Source organism: Temnothorax longispinosus, chromosome 12 (assembly GCF_030848805.1).
Source record: "Temnothorax longispinosus isolate EJ_2023e chromosome 12, Tlon_JGU_v1, whole genome shotgun sequence".
Taxonomy (NCBI): Eukaryota; Metazoa; Arthropoda; class Insecta; order Hymenoptera; family Formicidae; genus Temnothorax; species Temnothorax longispinosus.
The window spans coordinates 10,399,779-10,415,602 of record NC_092369.1 but is presented as its reverse complement, the minus strand read 5'-3'; the positions used below and the strand labels follow the sequence as shown (position 1 = coordinate 10,415,602).

The 15,824-nt window shown below is 42.1% G+C and overlaps 1 long non-coding RNA gene across 1 annotated transcript in view; it reads right to left on the bottom strand.

Annotated features, from left to right (window-relative positions):
• Positions 1-891: 891 nt before the first annotated feature.
• Positions 892-15,824, bottom strand: part of LOC139823003 (uncharacterized) — a 146,210-nt gene continuing 131,277 nt past the window's right edge. Inside the window, exon 8 of the long non-coding RNA XR_011734668.1 lies at positions 892-5,249. This is a non-coding gene — a long non-coding RNA (uncharacterized lncRNA). The remainder of the gene's footprint in view (positions 5,250-15,824) is intronic.

The window sequence follows — 15,824 nt, the reverse complement described above, 5'->3', positions numbered from 1 at the left end:
TCGCATAGCAATAAATTAGCACGGAGTGTTTGTCTCTCGAATAGCTTACGTAAAATACACATCACGCGTATGCCATGTGGCTAACGGAATTTCACACCTCGAGGGGCTAGACTCGATTTTCCGGGGATTAATTGGGGAGAACCACATAAAGTTAAACGTTTCCGGTACGACGATTCTCCGTCTAACGGTCATTGAACGGTTTTCGAACTGTCTATCTCGTGACGTCAGTCTTACTGAAAGTCATTTGGACGCAATCAATAAAGATAAAAAGAAAAGTAAAAATGTAATAGTATAATAATGAAAAATGCTGCTGCTTGAACAGGCTCTTCTCCAAATGAATTAGTAAATAATTAATTAATATATATAATGATATATTATAATCATGGAAGACCCGGGAGAGAAAGGGGATACGTTTGGCACTTAGGAATGATCGGGGACACAGATCGTATTTCATGATTGACATAAAAAAGAGTGTGAGTATCTTCGTTGTTATGAGTTCCCATGTACGCGACCCACAGCAAATATACCGAATGGTATTATAAAACATCGGAGGAAACACGTGACCGGTTATACGGGGTTAGATGTACGATTTTAAAACCGATATATACGGGACAGATGCTCGGTCGTGGAACATCAATTTTATATCTTTCCCCTTTCGTTTCAGCCGGCTTGCGTCGAACACATTCCGCTTAAAATCACTGCGTTATTTATAATTGTGGAATTTAAATTCTTATATATCCTAGTCACTTTAGAACATATTTTTACCAAGAAAGAAAAAAGAGAGTTCTTAATTATCCAACATTCGTCGTAAAGAAAAAGACTCGAGACGGCGCGTTAATAAGATGCAGGGAAAGAAGATTAACAAGATAAGCCCATATGGCTGAATCGTGTTCCCCGAAGATCAACGTGGATCAACGGCCGCGATCCGAATGTCCAGCTACCTTCACGGGATAAGGAGAAGACGATCATCTCGTTCTGCCGGAAACTCGCGGGACCTTTTCGCTGACAAGTAGCTCTTCCTCCTTCCAACGCGCCGATGTTCCTCATCCCCCTTTCTCTCTACCTCCTCCACCTAAAAAAAGTAGCTCCCTGGCCCTTGAATCACACACGACGAGCGAGGCGGCGGCCGATGAGCCCTCGCAACTGTCCCCTGGAGTCAGCACGCGTCGCCACGTGGCTCAGGTAAAAAAAAAAAGGAGGAAAAAAAAGAGAGCGAAAGAAATGGAAGAAGGGAAGCTAAAAGCTATCCTCGGACTCGCTCGTGCGTAGACTCGTGCGTGTGCACGTATACGTGTTTATCAACGTTCTCCGTTCCGTTCCACGGAACGAGCAGCGACGCCTTTGATGTTCGACGCGCGTCGTTCCATGACGCGAATAGGAATGCGATCTCACGAACTCATTTCGTGAGATTACCTACGATGATCCGCTTCCAATATATGTACTTAAGTATCTCTATGAGAACGGGCAGACGTTTCATCCAGTTGTAATTACCATAATACATCTGCGTTACAGATTTTATTTATCTGCTTTGATTACTTTTTGACCAAGCCATCGTAAAAATATATATATAATTATTTTCAAGTAATACAAGGAATAATAAAATAATATAAAAATTAAAATTAAATAAAAGATGCAACTTTTGATTGCGTTATAAGAATTCTGCTACGTGTATTTATCTAATTTCTAATTAACAAGAGAGCTAAGATCGAGAGAGATAAGAGTGTCAATTGGATCTTATTCTGTCAAGGAGTACAACTTACATATACGCGCGTAATTGACAGCCGAAGAAGCGATGGTTTCTATGTGGAACGATACGATACCGATCTTTTCATTTATAAATATTCATTACGTTCTGCCGTTAACGTGCATGATTGCCGCGGTGTCGGTCGTGTCGGGCGAGGATAAAAGCCTGAACAGCTGATTTTTCGAAAATGAGGTCACAGGCTTTTTATATTCTCATAACACGATTCACCGGGCACTTTGTAATATTCTAAACAACTTGATCTTTTGAATTAAGTAGATTTTCATGACAGACAAAAGTTAAATCTCTATAATAACCGACGACGGTTTATGGTGGCAACTGCAAACGTAAACTGGAGTTTAGTATAATATATTCTATCTGTCGTAGACGCGCAATGGAGATACATTGGAGATCGCTGCGAACCTTAATCACTACGCTCGACAGGTACGATATTTAAAACAATAAAAGCGCCGTGGTCTCCTGTAATATCGGCGCGGTATTACAGTAAGCATATGGTGTCCCTGCGCGAAGCCTGGGCGCAACGTCTTCGATGCAACGGTGCAACAGATGGTGCAGGGGGCGAATGGCTCGTGCTATACCCCGCCATTTCCCTCCACCGTCGCACCTCCGTCCTCCTCACTTCATTCTCCCTGTCTCTCTTCTTCTTGTCCTCCTTCGCGCTCCTCTTTCGCCCTTCTCTCGTCTTTTTTACCTGCTTTATTTGCACCGTCTCTAAAACGGTCGAGTCCACGCGGCACGTAAGTAGCGGTGGGAGGAGGGAGAAGAAAGAGGAGGAAGGGTGGTAAGGCGAAGAAGAAATAAAAATGCGGGCAACCGTCGCGGTACCTCGTGCCGCGCGCATCACTTTACCGCGTGTGCCGGTTTGCGGTCGTGCGTGCAGCAAGATTTTGCAAGAAACATCGTTTCTCTGTCCTTTCTATTCCCTCCTCCCGTACCTCCCTTCTTCACCCCCTGTATCGTCGCGTATTTCTTTATCTGATGCCTTTCATCGTTTCCGAATGATTAGCTTTCGTACGCTTTTTCGAGGAAACCGAGACCATCTGCCAGCGAGCTTGCGGCTCACGCATCGATGATATTTGTCATCCGCTGTAACTTTGCGCGCATGCACACTTAACATTTCTAAAGTGTTTTAATAATTTAACTCTTTAACTGTCTAAACAATTCCTAGCCTTATTTAATTTATTAAAAACTGATAACAATATCCGAATAACAGAAAATAAATAGCGAAATAAATAAAGAATATATTGAATGTAATGGAGACATTGATGATGCTATAATTAAACTTCTTTTTTTCCAAGAACAGTAGACATGGTGAAAAATATCATATTGTTGAATAACTTATCAAATCCAAGTTCCATTTTATCGGTCTTACATTTGTTTTTCAATTGAACTTTCTGCAATTCACTGGTAAAAGAGTGCTCGAAAAAAAAAATCGAACTTCCTTTCGAACATGCAGGCATGTGTGATTGAGCAACAAGCAACCCTCTTCCGTGACGAGAGGACTCTCTTACCCCACCTTCCAATTTCGCGGACAATATTGGCGGATAATAACCCTTCCTGTTCGTTACCTTTCTACGCCTTCCTATTGCATGCGAGGCAATAATTATCATACATTGTTGCAATTCGACGTATTACAATGTAAGACCACCTGTCGCGCCCAATGCGGTTTCTCGTCGATCGGTCGGTTCCTTTCACGCGGTATTGTATCAGTTCTCTTTCCTGCCACCGTCCGTAGTTCGGATAACTGGGTTCCTCTAATATATCTTTCCATATCAACGCCTGTTCGAGCCGCCGCGCCGGTTGTTGCTCAAGCACGCGCGACATATGCTCCGTACGAAAATTTGCTCGACCATTGAATGGATTAGTCGCGAGTTAATCGTATCTCAAGTGGTCGCGATGACAATGTTCAAGGTTTGAAATTACGTAACTCGTCACGTGAAAAAGAACTCGCCAAAATGTTCCGTCGATCCAAAGATCTTCTTTCAATTTTTAGTGAATGGAATTTTTTAAAGTCGTATTATTTTGTATATACGAGTAATATTTCGTTATTAACTCAGTTTGCCACATTCCGGTCCAGTGGACCGCTGAACGTTTTTCGGTTTTCTAGTTTTTTTACATTATTTGTGTTTAAAGAAATAAGTTTTTAAAATCATTCTTTAACAAATCCAAATACTTATAACAATCTATGCTTGATGTGAAATCATAATAAAAGTTTGTATTTTACAAAACCTGTACTCATATATCTTATTACTTTGTACTATCTGTAGTTAACCTGGTTATTTCTTTGTGAAAATTACTTCAATTTAAATGACTAAATTAATATACTTTTTGGAACGAATCATGGCATACTATTTTTTTTAATATTTTATAAATACTTAAATATTTCTTTAAATATAAATAAAGGTATCCGCTACAACGAACAAACATTACTTTTTCTTACATTTGCGAAAAGCGAAACCATTTGAGAATTTTTTTTTCGAAAACACTTTTTTTCTCCATTTCCTCACAATCTTTTTCTTATAATTTTAGTTTAAACTCAGATCACTTTCTTGACCTAATATTATCATAAACATCTTATTCAGACTCTATATTTCCAATTTCTCTACATTACAAGCTTAAAATATTAAAATATTAATTAGAATGAAAATGACAATGCGACAAAGACGAGCGGACCGAAGTGTGTCGAATTAAGGACTCGAAAATAAGAATGGCTAGCTAGGGTTAATATTAGTAAAGATATTTTATTTTCTAATAGCTGTTCGCCTGGTTCGCCACAGATCAGTACCTCGTACATTGATCGATCGAGCAATGTTGATTCGGTTTCACGGAAAGACTTATCGTGACATCACAAAGAGAATCTAGACGATGAAAATTTCACACGATCGAAGGCGCGCGTCTCTCTCTCTAGTCTCTCATCGAGAACTTTGAGCGTGTTACGCTTGATTATTGTTCCCGTGGTGAATTAGCGGCAGTCCTTAATGCGGGCAGTCCGACGACATTTCTTTTCCGCCTCGATATCGTTTCCAGGAATGGTTCTCACGCACGATCGACCGTATACGAATGTGATATACGTAAGGCGGCGAATTAAAATGAAAAAAAAAAACAAGGAGGCAGCGAGAGAAAAGGGGGAGTAGCCCCACGAAGGGTACACCTGCGGAGCCTCACATGTAATTAAATAGATCGTTGTCGTTGAATACTCTCCGATACTCGCCGCTTTGTACTACGTCACTTGTGCGGAGTACCAGCGTACTCCGGTACGTATGCAGACTGTCCAATGGGGCGGACGATGGCGCCGATAGTAGTCGGCGTCGTTTCCTGTTCTCAAACGTCGCCGTTTTCCTTCCTTCCTCCCGGCTTCAATAATTTATTCTCTCGTCCGTCGTGGCGTTTGTCGAAACAGCCTTGGAATTAAGCCACTACTTATTGTTTGTGACGTATGAAAAATAAACGTCCGAACGTTGCGTTGTAGATTGGTCCGATCACATTTCTGAAATAAGAAAAAATAATAAGGCGATAAATTGTACATAAATTCGCGAATAATATAATTAGGCAAGATCGTATTCTGATTGTTTATAACGGAGATTTCCTTAATTAAAAAAAAAAGTTTCTTTATTAATATTGCAAACATGATAGCCTTTGTCCGTTTTAGTCAGAAAATATAGAATTGTAAACTCTCAGTAGGTATCTTTCGCAGAGCGATTTACATTGAGCACGTGCTGTTTTCCTTCCGCGCAACGAGGAGTTAACCGCCCGAGTATTAATCATCAAGTACACCGAACTGTCCACGCAAACGTGTCACCTGAGGCTTTACAAGTAGTGTCGCACGGAAAGTACGTTACGATTCTTCTTCCCGCATCCGTTCGTGTTACAGGTGTTATACAGGTTCATCCCCTTCATACCTTCGCGAGCAACGTCTTAGGCGCGTTAGGGAAATAAGACTAATACTTGGGCAGGAAATTCTCATCGCGCACGTGCTTTGGAAAGAAGTCATCACCCCTAGCCGTTTAGGCAAGCTAGCCAAGCACCTGCGACTTAGACTTGGCGAGTAGACGTGAGAGCGTCTAGGAGTTTCCGGTTTCAAGGATCATCGGCCCGCACAAGAGTCCTAACGAGCACTTAACGACGTATCAATCGTTTTCATCGATTCCCGGGGCATATCTCAGCCACGATCGTAGAACTTTTAAATTACGTACTCCCTGTCCCTGTAGGCAGTTGACTGATGAGTCAAAGCGTAACATGGGGGAAGCGGCTGTACGATTAATTTATATATGCTATCACAAATTTTACTGCCACAATCATTAACTGATAATGCACTCCGCGTGAGGGTTTATTGACCGTAAAACAATCGTAATCGTATATTTTGCATATATACACTATATTACGACAAAGATCGAGGTATTCTCCGAATGTGAATATCATAAGTACTTTACTGAAGCGAAATGAAGGATTGATCTTCTTGCGACAAGACTGTGTCCTAAGCGCGCGATGCACACCTCGATGCACACTAAAATAAAATAAAATACGAGTTAGAAATCAAATGTTGGTGCGCCTTCTTTTGATAGAAATTGATGAGTCGCAGCTGGCTGCCTTCTTAATTGTTGGATTATTGCCATCCTATTTCTCGACATGGCGGCGCACAGTAGGAATCATTTATTATTCGGCGATTCACCGTTGGCTCTTACCCGTATCATTCGCGAGCGAAATGAACATGTGCGAGCAATGAGGTGTCATTATCTTTCTGTTTGCTGTATCGCGGTGGGATAAATTAAAGCGAAATTACGGAAGACAAATTAAAATTTCGAGCATCCGAAAACATGCGCCGACAATAAAAAGAGGGAGCACGCACGGCGGGATATCGTTGCACGCTGAGAGTCGAGGAAGTTATAATCTTCCAAGTATTTATATCTGTACCTAATTATACGCGGAAGAGAGAGAAAAAGTAAGCGAGTTTAAATCTTTAATACATGTGAATGTAAATATTTCTCATAAACATTAGTTAAAACTAATCTCTGTCTCTTTTTAATTCTGTTTCCATAAAGAACCGGAAATTCGATTCTAACAATATGATACGTCGTTTATTCTTTTGATGTATTGCTTAAGTGGATGAATATATTATGTACATCATATTATTAGAATCGGATCTCCGGTTTTTTATATGAAACAGAACTAAAGAAAGACAGAGAATCAGTTTTAACTGATGTTTATAAGAAAGATTTGTATTCACATGTATTAAAGATTTAACTCGCTTGCTTTTTTCTCCTTTCCTCGTATAATTCTTTATATGATTAGATAATTAGATATACATATAAAGATACAGCAAAAGAATAAACGACATATTATATTGTTAAAATCGGAATGCAATGGAATTACATTGGATTCGATTTCCATCATTGAATACACTAATACATCAAACGAAATAACACAAGTGCATAATCGCGCCTTGCATCACAATGTAAGGCTAACATTGCTAAAATGATATGATGAGGACATTGAGAGCGTTTCATGTATCATGTCCGGTCTCTAACTGGGACGACAAGATATCAACAGGTGCTCCCGAAATCGCTCTCTCGCGAGAGCATTCATATCGAGCCCGCTCAGTTACAATTACTCACTCTCCTGCGCTCCATTTCGCTCGGAGGGCTCGGAGGCACGGACCGCGCGAGCCGATAAAACTTACGACTATACTCAGGTCTGACTCTTCGTTCGGCGAAATAACGTTTTCGGGTCAGTGAAGACGCGTTGATAACATCTTCAATAATGCTCTCTTAATTCGAAACTGTCATTCTCGTGATATAGTACAATGCAATCGATCGGACTTGCAAAATGCGTTTTCAAAGAAAAAATGAATTCGAGAAACCTCTCCGGGTTCCAAAGTGGGAACTTTACAATCGCGCGGTGGATCATTATGCAAGCGGAGATACGGATCGTGCCTCTTTTGCATTTTGTTATCTTTTATAGTACTTTTTATCGGTTTAGAATAAAAATAAATAAAACAAAATATTCAGCAAGTGGTCGTCTATTTAAACGGTGCAAGGATGACAAATTTTAAAATGCTTTCTAAATAAAAAAAATCTTCTAATATTTAAATAAAATCAAAACAAAAAATGTTATGAATATTTCGTTATATTTGCGATCTACTTCCGTACGTTTTATTACCATACAATATTGATATTCCTCGCATTTTGATCGAACGCAGATCGATATTTGTCCTCGTCGAACGTGGTAAAAAATTATCCTCCATCGCTACAGCATAATTAATTGAAACGTAGAAATTGATGGTATAATTTCTACCGTTCCATCGAACGCCGTGGTTCAACAATAATTTAACCGGAGCGAAATCAACGACATCCGTTATCGGGCGAGTTTCGCTCGTCGTTTCAGCGATTTGTTACGGTCGCAATCGGCATGGTCTGCGTGCCGGTCGTGCGGCGTGGCGCAGCGTGTCACGAAGGGGAAAAATTATTATTAACCACCTCTTGGGTGGACACTTTCTCACCCGAAAATCGAAAGCAACCGAATCGCGCGCGGTTACAGCTTGCGTGTAATAACAGCTTTATGCGGACCCGGGCTAAATAATGCCTCCGCACGTTCGTCGATTCCTCTGATTCCGATTGCTCCCGGCGATCTTTTCTGGCGGTCCTCTCCCTACTTCTCCATCCCCCTCGCGCCTTTCCGACTTACTTTCTTTCGGACCAAATACCTCGTGTGATCGTCATACGATTGAGCCCCGGCCCACCAATGGCATCCGGTAATAATCGCTACGGCACGAGGGTAGTTACGCCGCCGGCCGGTCGGGTGTACATAATTCCCGCATTCAAGGACGAGAGAGAAATTTAAGGAAATCCTAATTGCGCTAATACCCTCGAATTACAATTTGCGCAAGGTGTCGATCGCAGAGATACCGCGGATAATTTCGCGTGTAACGAGCATTTTGCGCTCGCATTATATCGCATTGCTCCCGACTTACTCGTCTGAAACGCGTCGGGCGCGTTTGCGCGTTTTTCGAAAGATAATGAAGTAAACGTCTCGGAACTTTCTGCAGATAATTATTTCAAGAGAGAGAGGCACGCGATTCTCGTCAAATCGGCTGCATTTTTGGCGTCGAAACGCCGCGGGTTACGAATGCCGCGTTCCACAAATTCGATTGTTGCGCTGTGTGTCGTTGAACTATTTACAAAAATATGTATATCGGAGCACCGTTTAGAACTGTTCATCGTGCGATTAATATTCGTTTAACGGACACTGACGAAACATTTAATTGCGCCGAGGTATTCCGGGAACCGGCGACGTAAAAGACTCGCGATTCCGATCGGGTCGGCGCTAAAGTATGTCCAAAAGCGACTCGAAAGCCGAATCGAGCCAATCGAGCAACCGAAATATCTGATTTGCGGCTTGAACCTTCGCGGCTTCTTCTTCTTCTTCTTCTTTTTCTCCCCCTTTCCTCTCATGCATTCGGCGAGGCACGCACTTGCAGCTGTAACGCCATTTACGGCTCCTCCGCTGCAGCACGTGGTACGTTTTTTTACAAGGTACGACAACGTCGTGTCCACTTTTGACGAACAACGCCGATTATTCGGCCGGTTTATACCTCCTTCCCTCCCTTACTTTTTTATGTTAACGACGTATAAACAAGCCGGCCTTTTTGCATTGTGTCCGACCCTGTATGCACCGCGAAGATTATACCCGTTCGCGTAATGTTAGTTAAAAAAAAAAAAAACATCGGCCGTCGAGAATTACGGTCGCTGATTCTTTGCGAAATTTTCATCTTGATTTCTTACACGAGCGATTGTCAAGTCTGGCAATGAAAGATCGGAATATCTTCATATCTTATGATTTTCTCCAAAACTCAATACTTTTGTAACTTGTAAAGTGTGATTAACCCAACGCATAATTTATCGGTGGAAATTAAAAATGTATCGATAGGACACCAACAAATGCATAATTTCTATACATTTGCCTTTGTCTCTTTACGTCTTTGGCATTACATCATCGTTTCTCTATATCTTTGTTCTTATATCTTTCATTTAGTTAACGACAACGCCGCCTTTCGCGGCATCCCGACAAACGAGATTCGCATACGGGCTGCGCGCGGTAATTTACGAGCGGATTACGCGAGTGCGAGACGAATAAAAAAAGTCCGTAACGTTTTCACTACCGTTACGCCAACCGAATTAAAGCGCGACGCGCGCTGCACGCAACCGGAAGCGTCCCCGGGCAGCAGCAGTTCGCGCGGAGCGGTTCGCTCCGGGACGTGGGGACAATCGGGCGCGATCGCGAGGCACGAAGAAGCCGAGAAGCGGCCGATATTCGATCATGTCTCTTTTACGACAAAGCGTAAGTCAGCTGCGGCCTTCGACTTCGACTTCCGCGAGGACGACTCTTAATTAGATACGGCGCTGCTCCTGAACGTAAGCCAGGGAGCGGCAGCGCGTTAACCGCGCGAAGAGATATACCGGCCGCACCACGCTCGCGTGTGTACTCGCGTGTATACCGGTTTAATTAATAAGGAGAAGGCTGGTCGCGCGCGAACCGAGAGACAGCTGCCGTCGCGGAGGCACGAGTGCCGCCCACTTCGATTCGTCTTGTTCCCTCGCTCGCCCGGTTTCCGAAGACGTTCGAGAAACACGTGCCGTACCGGTACCGACCGCCACGCGGATCCGTTTACTCACCGACTGACGAGTGGTGATGTTAACAACATTCTAAATTGTCTACGCTGCGCGATCGCCGCAGTGAAAAAGATTCACAGATTAAGAATAACGGTCGTTTCAGCAATTAAATCTTTAGATAAAAGATTTTAAATGGAGGAGAAATTTATCATTGTTATGTAAAAAGAATGTATATTGCATATATATTTATATATACAGTTATACTCAATTTGAATCACTTTTAATCATTCTTATAGATCGTCATTGCCCCTACTCAATATATCGTTAATTTAACTATAAACAATGGTAATTAATTTAAAAATATAATGAACCAATGATGTTAAAATAATACTCCGTTGTGTTAAAATAATAAATTGTGTTAAAATAATTTTCGACATACATATAGTAATTAAAAATAACAAAATGTTATTTGACTCAAAGTATTGGTTTAAATTTTAAATTTATCATTATCATTTAATATATTCAACAATGTATATTTATTATTAAATTTCCTTCTGTATTATTATACTTTGTGTATTACATTATATATAAATAATAAGTATAATAAGTAATAGATGTTTTTAAAAAACAAAATATTCTGTATTGTAATACCTTCAAAATTTTATTGCGCCGTCTTAGATATCTCATGTGTATTCTTTGCAGTTTATAAGTGTAAGTTTCTTTTAAGTTAATAGTTGATTAATAATGATATTAATTACATACTTAACATACAAACGTATACAATATCTTCCTATAAGATCGTAAATAATGTTAATTATGTGTATTCGTATACTCGGATCTTCGAGGACATAAATACATAATCACGCAGCATATATGTTAAGTGCGGTTTCTTACAAAAATCTCTCTGATAAAGTGTACCAGACGAACAGGCGTTATTCAGCCGTCAATCACGCGAATCTATCTTTACGGGTCTCCCGAATCTCCTCGTAAGTATCCTTCTTCGCGAGACCATTAAGGTAGGCGAGATTACTATCGTGCGCAACGGCACGGTGTGTTACCGCGTGCGCCACTTGTTGCACGCGTACTTACGCACGCGCCACGCGCAGCAGCCGTTCGAATTTCTCTTTCGATACACGGACGCGGGCACGCTGTTTTTTAAATAAAGCAATGATATATCTACTATCGTACGTTTGCGCGAGCCCACTCGTATGCGCATCGCGTACGCGCTGGAAATTTGCTCCGTTTTTCTCAGCCTATTTTATTCTTCGCTTCTGCTCATCTGCCTTTCTTTTTCTCCCGATTCAATCGTACCTGCTCTCGACTTTCGAGTGATTCGTATATAAAGCTTATAAGGGGTGAGAGAGATCTCGCTGTGTAATACTTCGCTTTAACTTTTCATTCGTCTCGTGAAAAAAGTGCAAGCTTCTGTGTTACCGAACATTTGTACATGGAATACGCCGTTATAATATTTAAACGATTAACTTGACGCTTCCATGATATTATTTTGAGTTGAAATGGAAAAAACAAAAGTAACATTATCTGTAGTTATAATCGGAGTTTGCAAAAGTTATTATTCCAAATCTTTTTATCATTCGACAACAGACACATATATCCATCCTATAGAATAAATTAAATAAATAAATACATCTGTACCAGAGAAAGAGAAAAAGAGAAAGAAAGTTTGATGCATCGTATAAATGTAATATCAGTTTCAACATGTGGTGCGATCACAGATCTATCGATAGCACGTCGACGTCGGAGAGCAGGGAGATCTCGGAGATTTCAATGCTCCTATATACGACACATATAATGCAGATACACGAGTTTAATGCCGTTTCACAATCGCTTAGCCGCCTTGAGATACACCGGTAGTCGATGCTATCGCGGATACAGGTTGCGCAATTTCGTCGAATAATATTTTCTGGCCACGTGTGTGTCCCACCTCGCGCGGCTCGCGCTCGCAGATGCTGCGGTGGCACGCCGCTTCGCGCCGCGACCGCGCGGCCACGGCGGGCGCGGCGCCGTAGCACATGCGGCGATTCGGCGAACGCCACTCGCTCTCCGCACGCAATTCCATAGCTCCGAGCAGATTTTCTCCTGGGCTGCTCTCCGTTCGCGCCTCGTGCAATCCACCGTGCCCTGCCCATTCCCGATCTCAAGTTTGCAATATTATTTGCACGTATTGTCGGGCGGCCCGAACGCGTCTCAAAAGAGCGTCTCGAAACACGGTTGCATACGTTGTTCTTGTAGCTGCGGGCTCGTTTTCTCTTTTGGAGGATCCCCCCGATGAAGGGGGAAAAAGATAGAAAAGAAAAAAAAAGAAAGGGGGAAAAGAAAACCGTTTTTTCGAACGGAGTCATCGCGCGCCGTCGGCGTGCCCGGGCGATGCCGGGGCCCCTCGTAATGATACCGATGCGCGGCCGATAATTGTGATAATTTCATTATTATCCATCAGGTATAGCCGCCTTTATATTCGCGCGTCGCAACGATTTATCGCCTTTTTCGCCGCGCATCGACGCCACTCCGCAATTAGGCTAATGCCATTTACGTGCCCGGACTCGCGCGTGCCGCGTGAAACGCGTAATACGAGAAACATGTAAGAATGGTGAAGTACGTTGCAAAGTGCCGATGATATCGTGTCTCGGAAACGGTGCATCGCGCTTGATTGCTGCACCATCGTGGAAAAGATCGAGAATCGGCGATAAGTAATGATAATAACATCAGCAGAGTTGAAAAAAAGCCTTTTTTCTTTCCTCTAATGGTGAAATGCTAATTCGCACTTAAGGGAAAAACGAGAAATGAGAGAGATTAGAAACCATTTAAAAAATTGTAGCGCTAACAGGCGGAGAATAAAGTGGCAAATAGCTATGACCTAGTTTTGCGAAATACAACAAATTGTGTAGAATCCACAACTTTGAAATAATCGTGTAATATGTTGCATTAAATGGCGAGAATGCGTAATTTTGTGCAAAATATACATAAAACAAAAAAATATTAAATGAAAAAGTTATATATTCGTAAATACGTAAAATAATATATCTAAAAAATAATAATTAGCTAGTGTAAAGAGACTCACAAAGAATCGAACTCAAAGAATAAAAACTTATGTTAAAGGCCATGAAGCCTAATATATATTTTAGGCTTCATGGCCCGTTAATAAATTTTTTATTCTTTGAGGTTGAATCTATATATAATCTTCTTATAAGAATTTCAACTCTTTTTCTTGATTAAACTATTCAAGCAAGTTTTCTTTATTTAACGCAATATGATCTCATTCAAGATTTCCACGTTGAAACTAAAGATATTTTCAAACTAAGTATATCCTTTCTTTCTGTGTACACGAAGAAAATACCATAACTGAGTATATATTACACAAGAAATATATTGGAATAAAGCGAAAGTGAAAATTATACGAAAGGTACAAACTTTACGAATAAGATGAAAGAAGATACAGATTATAGGATTGTAGAATTTATATTTTATCCTTATACTACTTATTGTTAGACGTCAAACATCACATGCTTGTATACACATCACATGCTTGTATAAATTTAGAAAGGGGAATATACGTGGCATATAAATAGCAATAATCGCAAATATACCGTAAAGCCCGTATAAGTACTTTTCCGCGTAAAGCTCTTCTATATCTATCAAAACAAGGTGAAAGGCGGTAGGAAGTCCGTAAATGCGAGCGCAAAACTACGATCAAATTTACCATCTCCCCCGAGAATTTATGTCCGACACATATCACGTACGGACGTACTTTCGAACAGATCGCGTAAGAGTCGTAAAATAGTTGCCGGAAGTGAAGCCGCCTCTCTGTGTAGTACTGGTGGACGGCATATTAACGTCGTGAAATTCATGCGCGGTGATGCGAGAGCGAGAAATCGTCAGATCGATGCGTCGAAAACGCGCCATTCGAGCATTAAATTTGCACGTTTATTGATATTGCGATCGCTCGTATAATCTTTACGTGCCGGGACCGCGCTCGTAAATTAAGCGTTAATAAAATTATCGACGCCTTAATTGACGTGAGCGGTTCGCGCGAACGAGCGATTACGAGGAGTCGGGGAACCGTGGGGGCCGACGTTCCGTTAAATCGTGGACGACGCGACGTCCCGGCGACTCTCGAAGAAAATCACGCATATATGAGTATACGACGCACGCATTATCGTTAATATGATTTATGTCCAACGGATCATGCGCGCGCAAAACGCTCGGATCGAGGATCGATATCCGGTCCCGAGCGGGGCCCCGCAGGGCCCGCGTTTCCCGTTGCCTGCAGCAACAGCAGCAGCACGCGAGTCGAATCCCCCTTCCGTCGCGCAGTACGGTGAATCGGGTGTAACCGTGTAACGAGTACCTATCTCTTTCGCTGCCGCGACAGCTGCACGCACACGCGCATCGCGCGCCGTGAAAGTGTCGGACGTTTTTCGCGACACCACGCGAGAGAGGAGAAATCGGGAATCGTGCCGTTGCAAGAAGCGACGCGTGTGCACGTTGCTGTTGCTGCTCCTCCGGGGGTGTGGATGGAATTCATTAACGCCCGTTTAAGGCGCCTGTCGCGATGCGATACGGCACGATACGAGATACGATGCGACAAAACGCGCGACGCACCGGCCGGGCCGGGCCCGTGTCGCGCGTGCTAGCTTCGCACCCGGCTGCCGATTATTCGATTACGTAAAAGCACAAGGATACACGCATGTTTTTACGTGTCGTGAAGCTATACGATAACCGGATAGCCATGGGACATGTGGCCCAAATAAATTTACCGCGTTTTAGTTTATGAAATGAGATCTTGAAATAGATTTTGGCAAATCTCTTTTCATAATTCTTTAAGACAAAAATATATTTCTATTAACTGAAATAATACAGCTTTTACAGGTAAATAATTGAAATACAGCTGCAACTAACCTTTGTTCGTAAATAGTTTCTATCATTTTCGACAAAATTGCATTTTGTTCGATAATAGATTCTTCAGCATTACGCGGCTTTATGCATTTATTTGCAGGCGCAAATATTTGCGACTGATCGCCGATCCCGTTTGCGTTGTATACCTACCTTCGCACGATCGCGGCTGTTCGGGGCTGGATACGCACGAAATTTTTACGAGTCCCACGCTTTCAGATACGATCTGTTGTTTTTTCGATTTCGTCGCTCAGTTTTATTACGATAGCGTCCGACTTTTACGTGTCAATTAGTAAGCATGCTCGTCACTGCCCATAAATATAGCACCTTGCCTCGGGCCAATTATTCAGGACACGCGGGAATATTATTCGCGTAAGATTGCGCATATATACATACATATATACACGAAATTTTATCGATTCTGGACCGTGCGTGCGAGTTCGTTAAAGCCGGTGGGTTCGTTAGCTCCGATAATCGGCGGCCCACCTCGCTCTTTCCGCGCACGTTACAGTGAAATTTCTGCACCGCATACTGACCGCCGCGGGAAA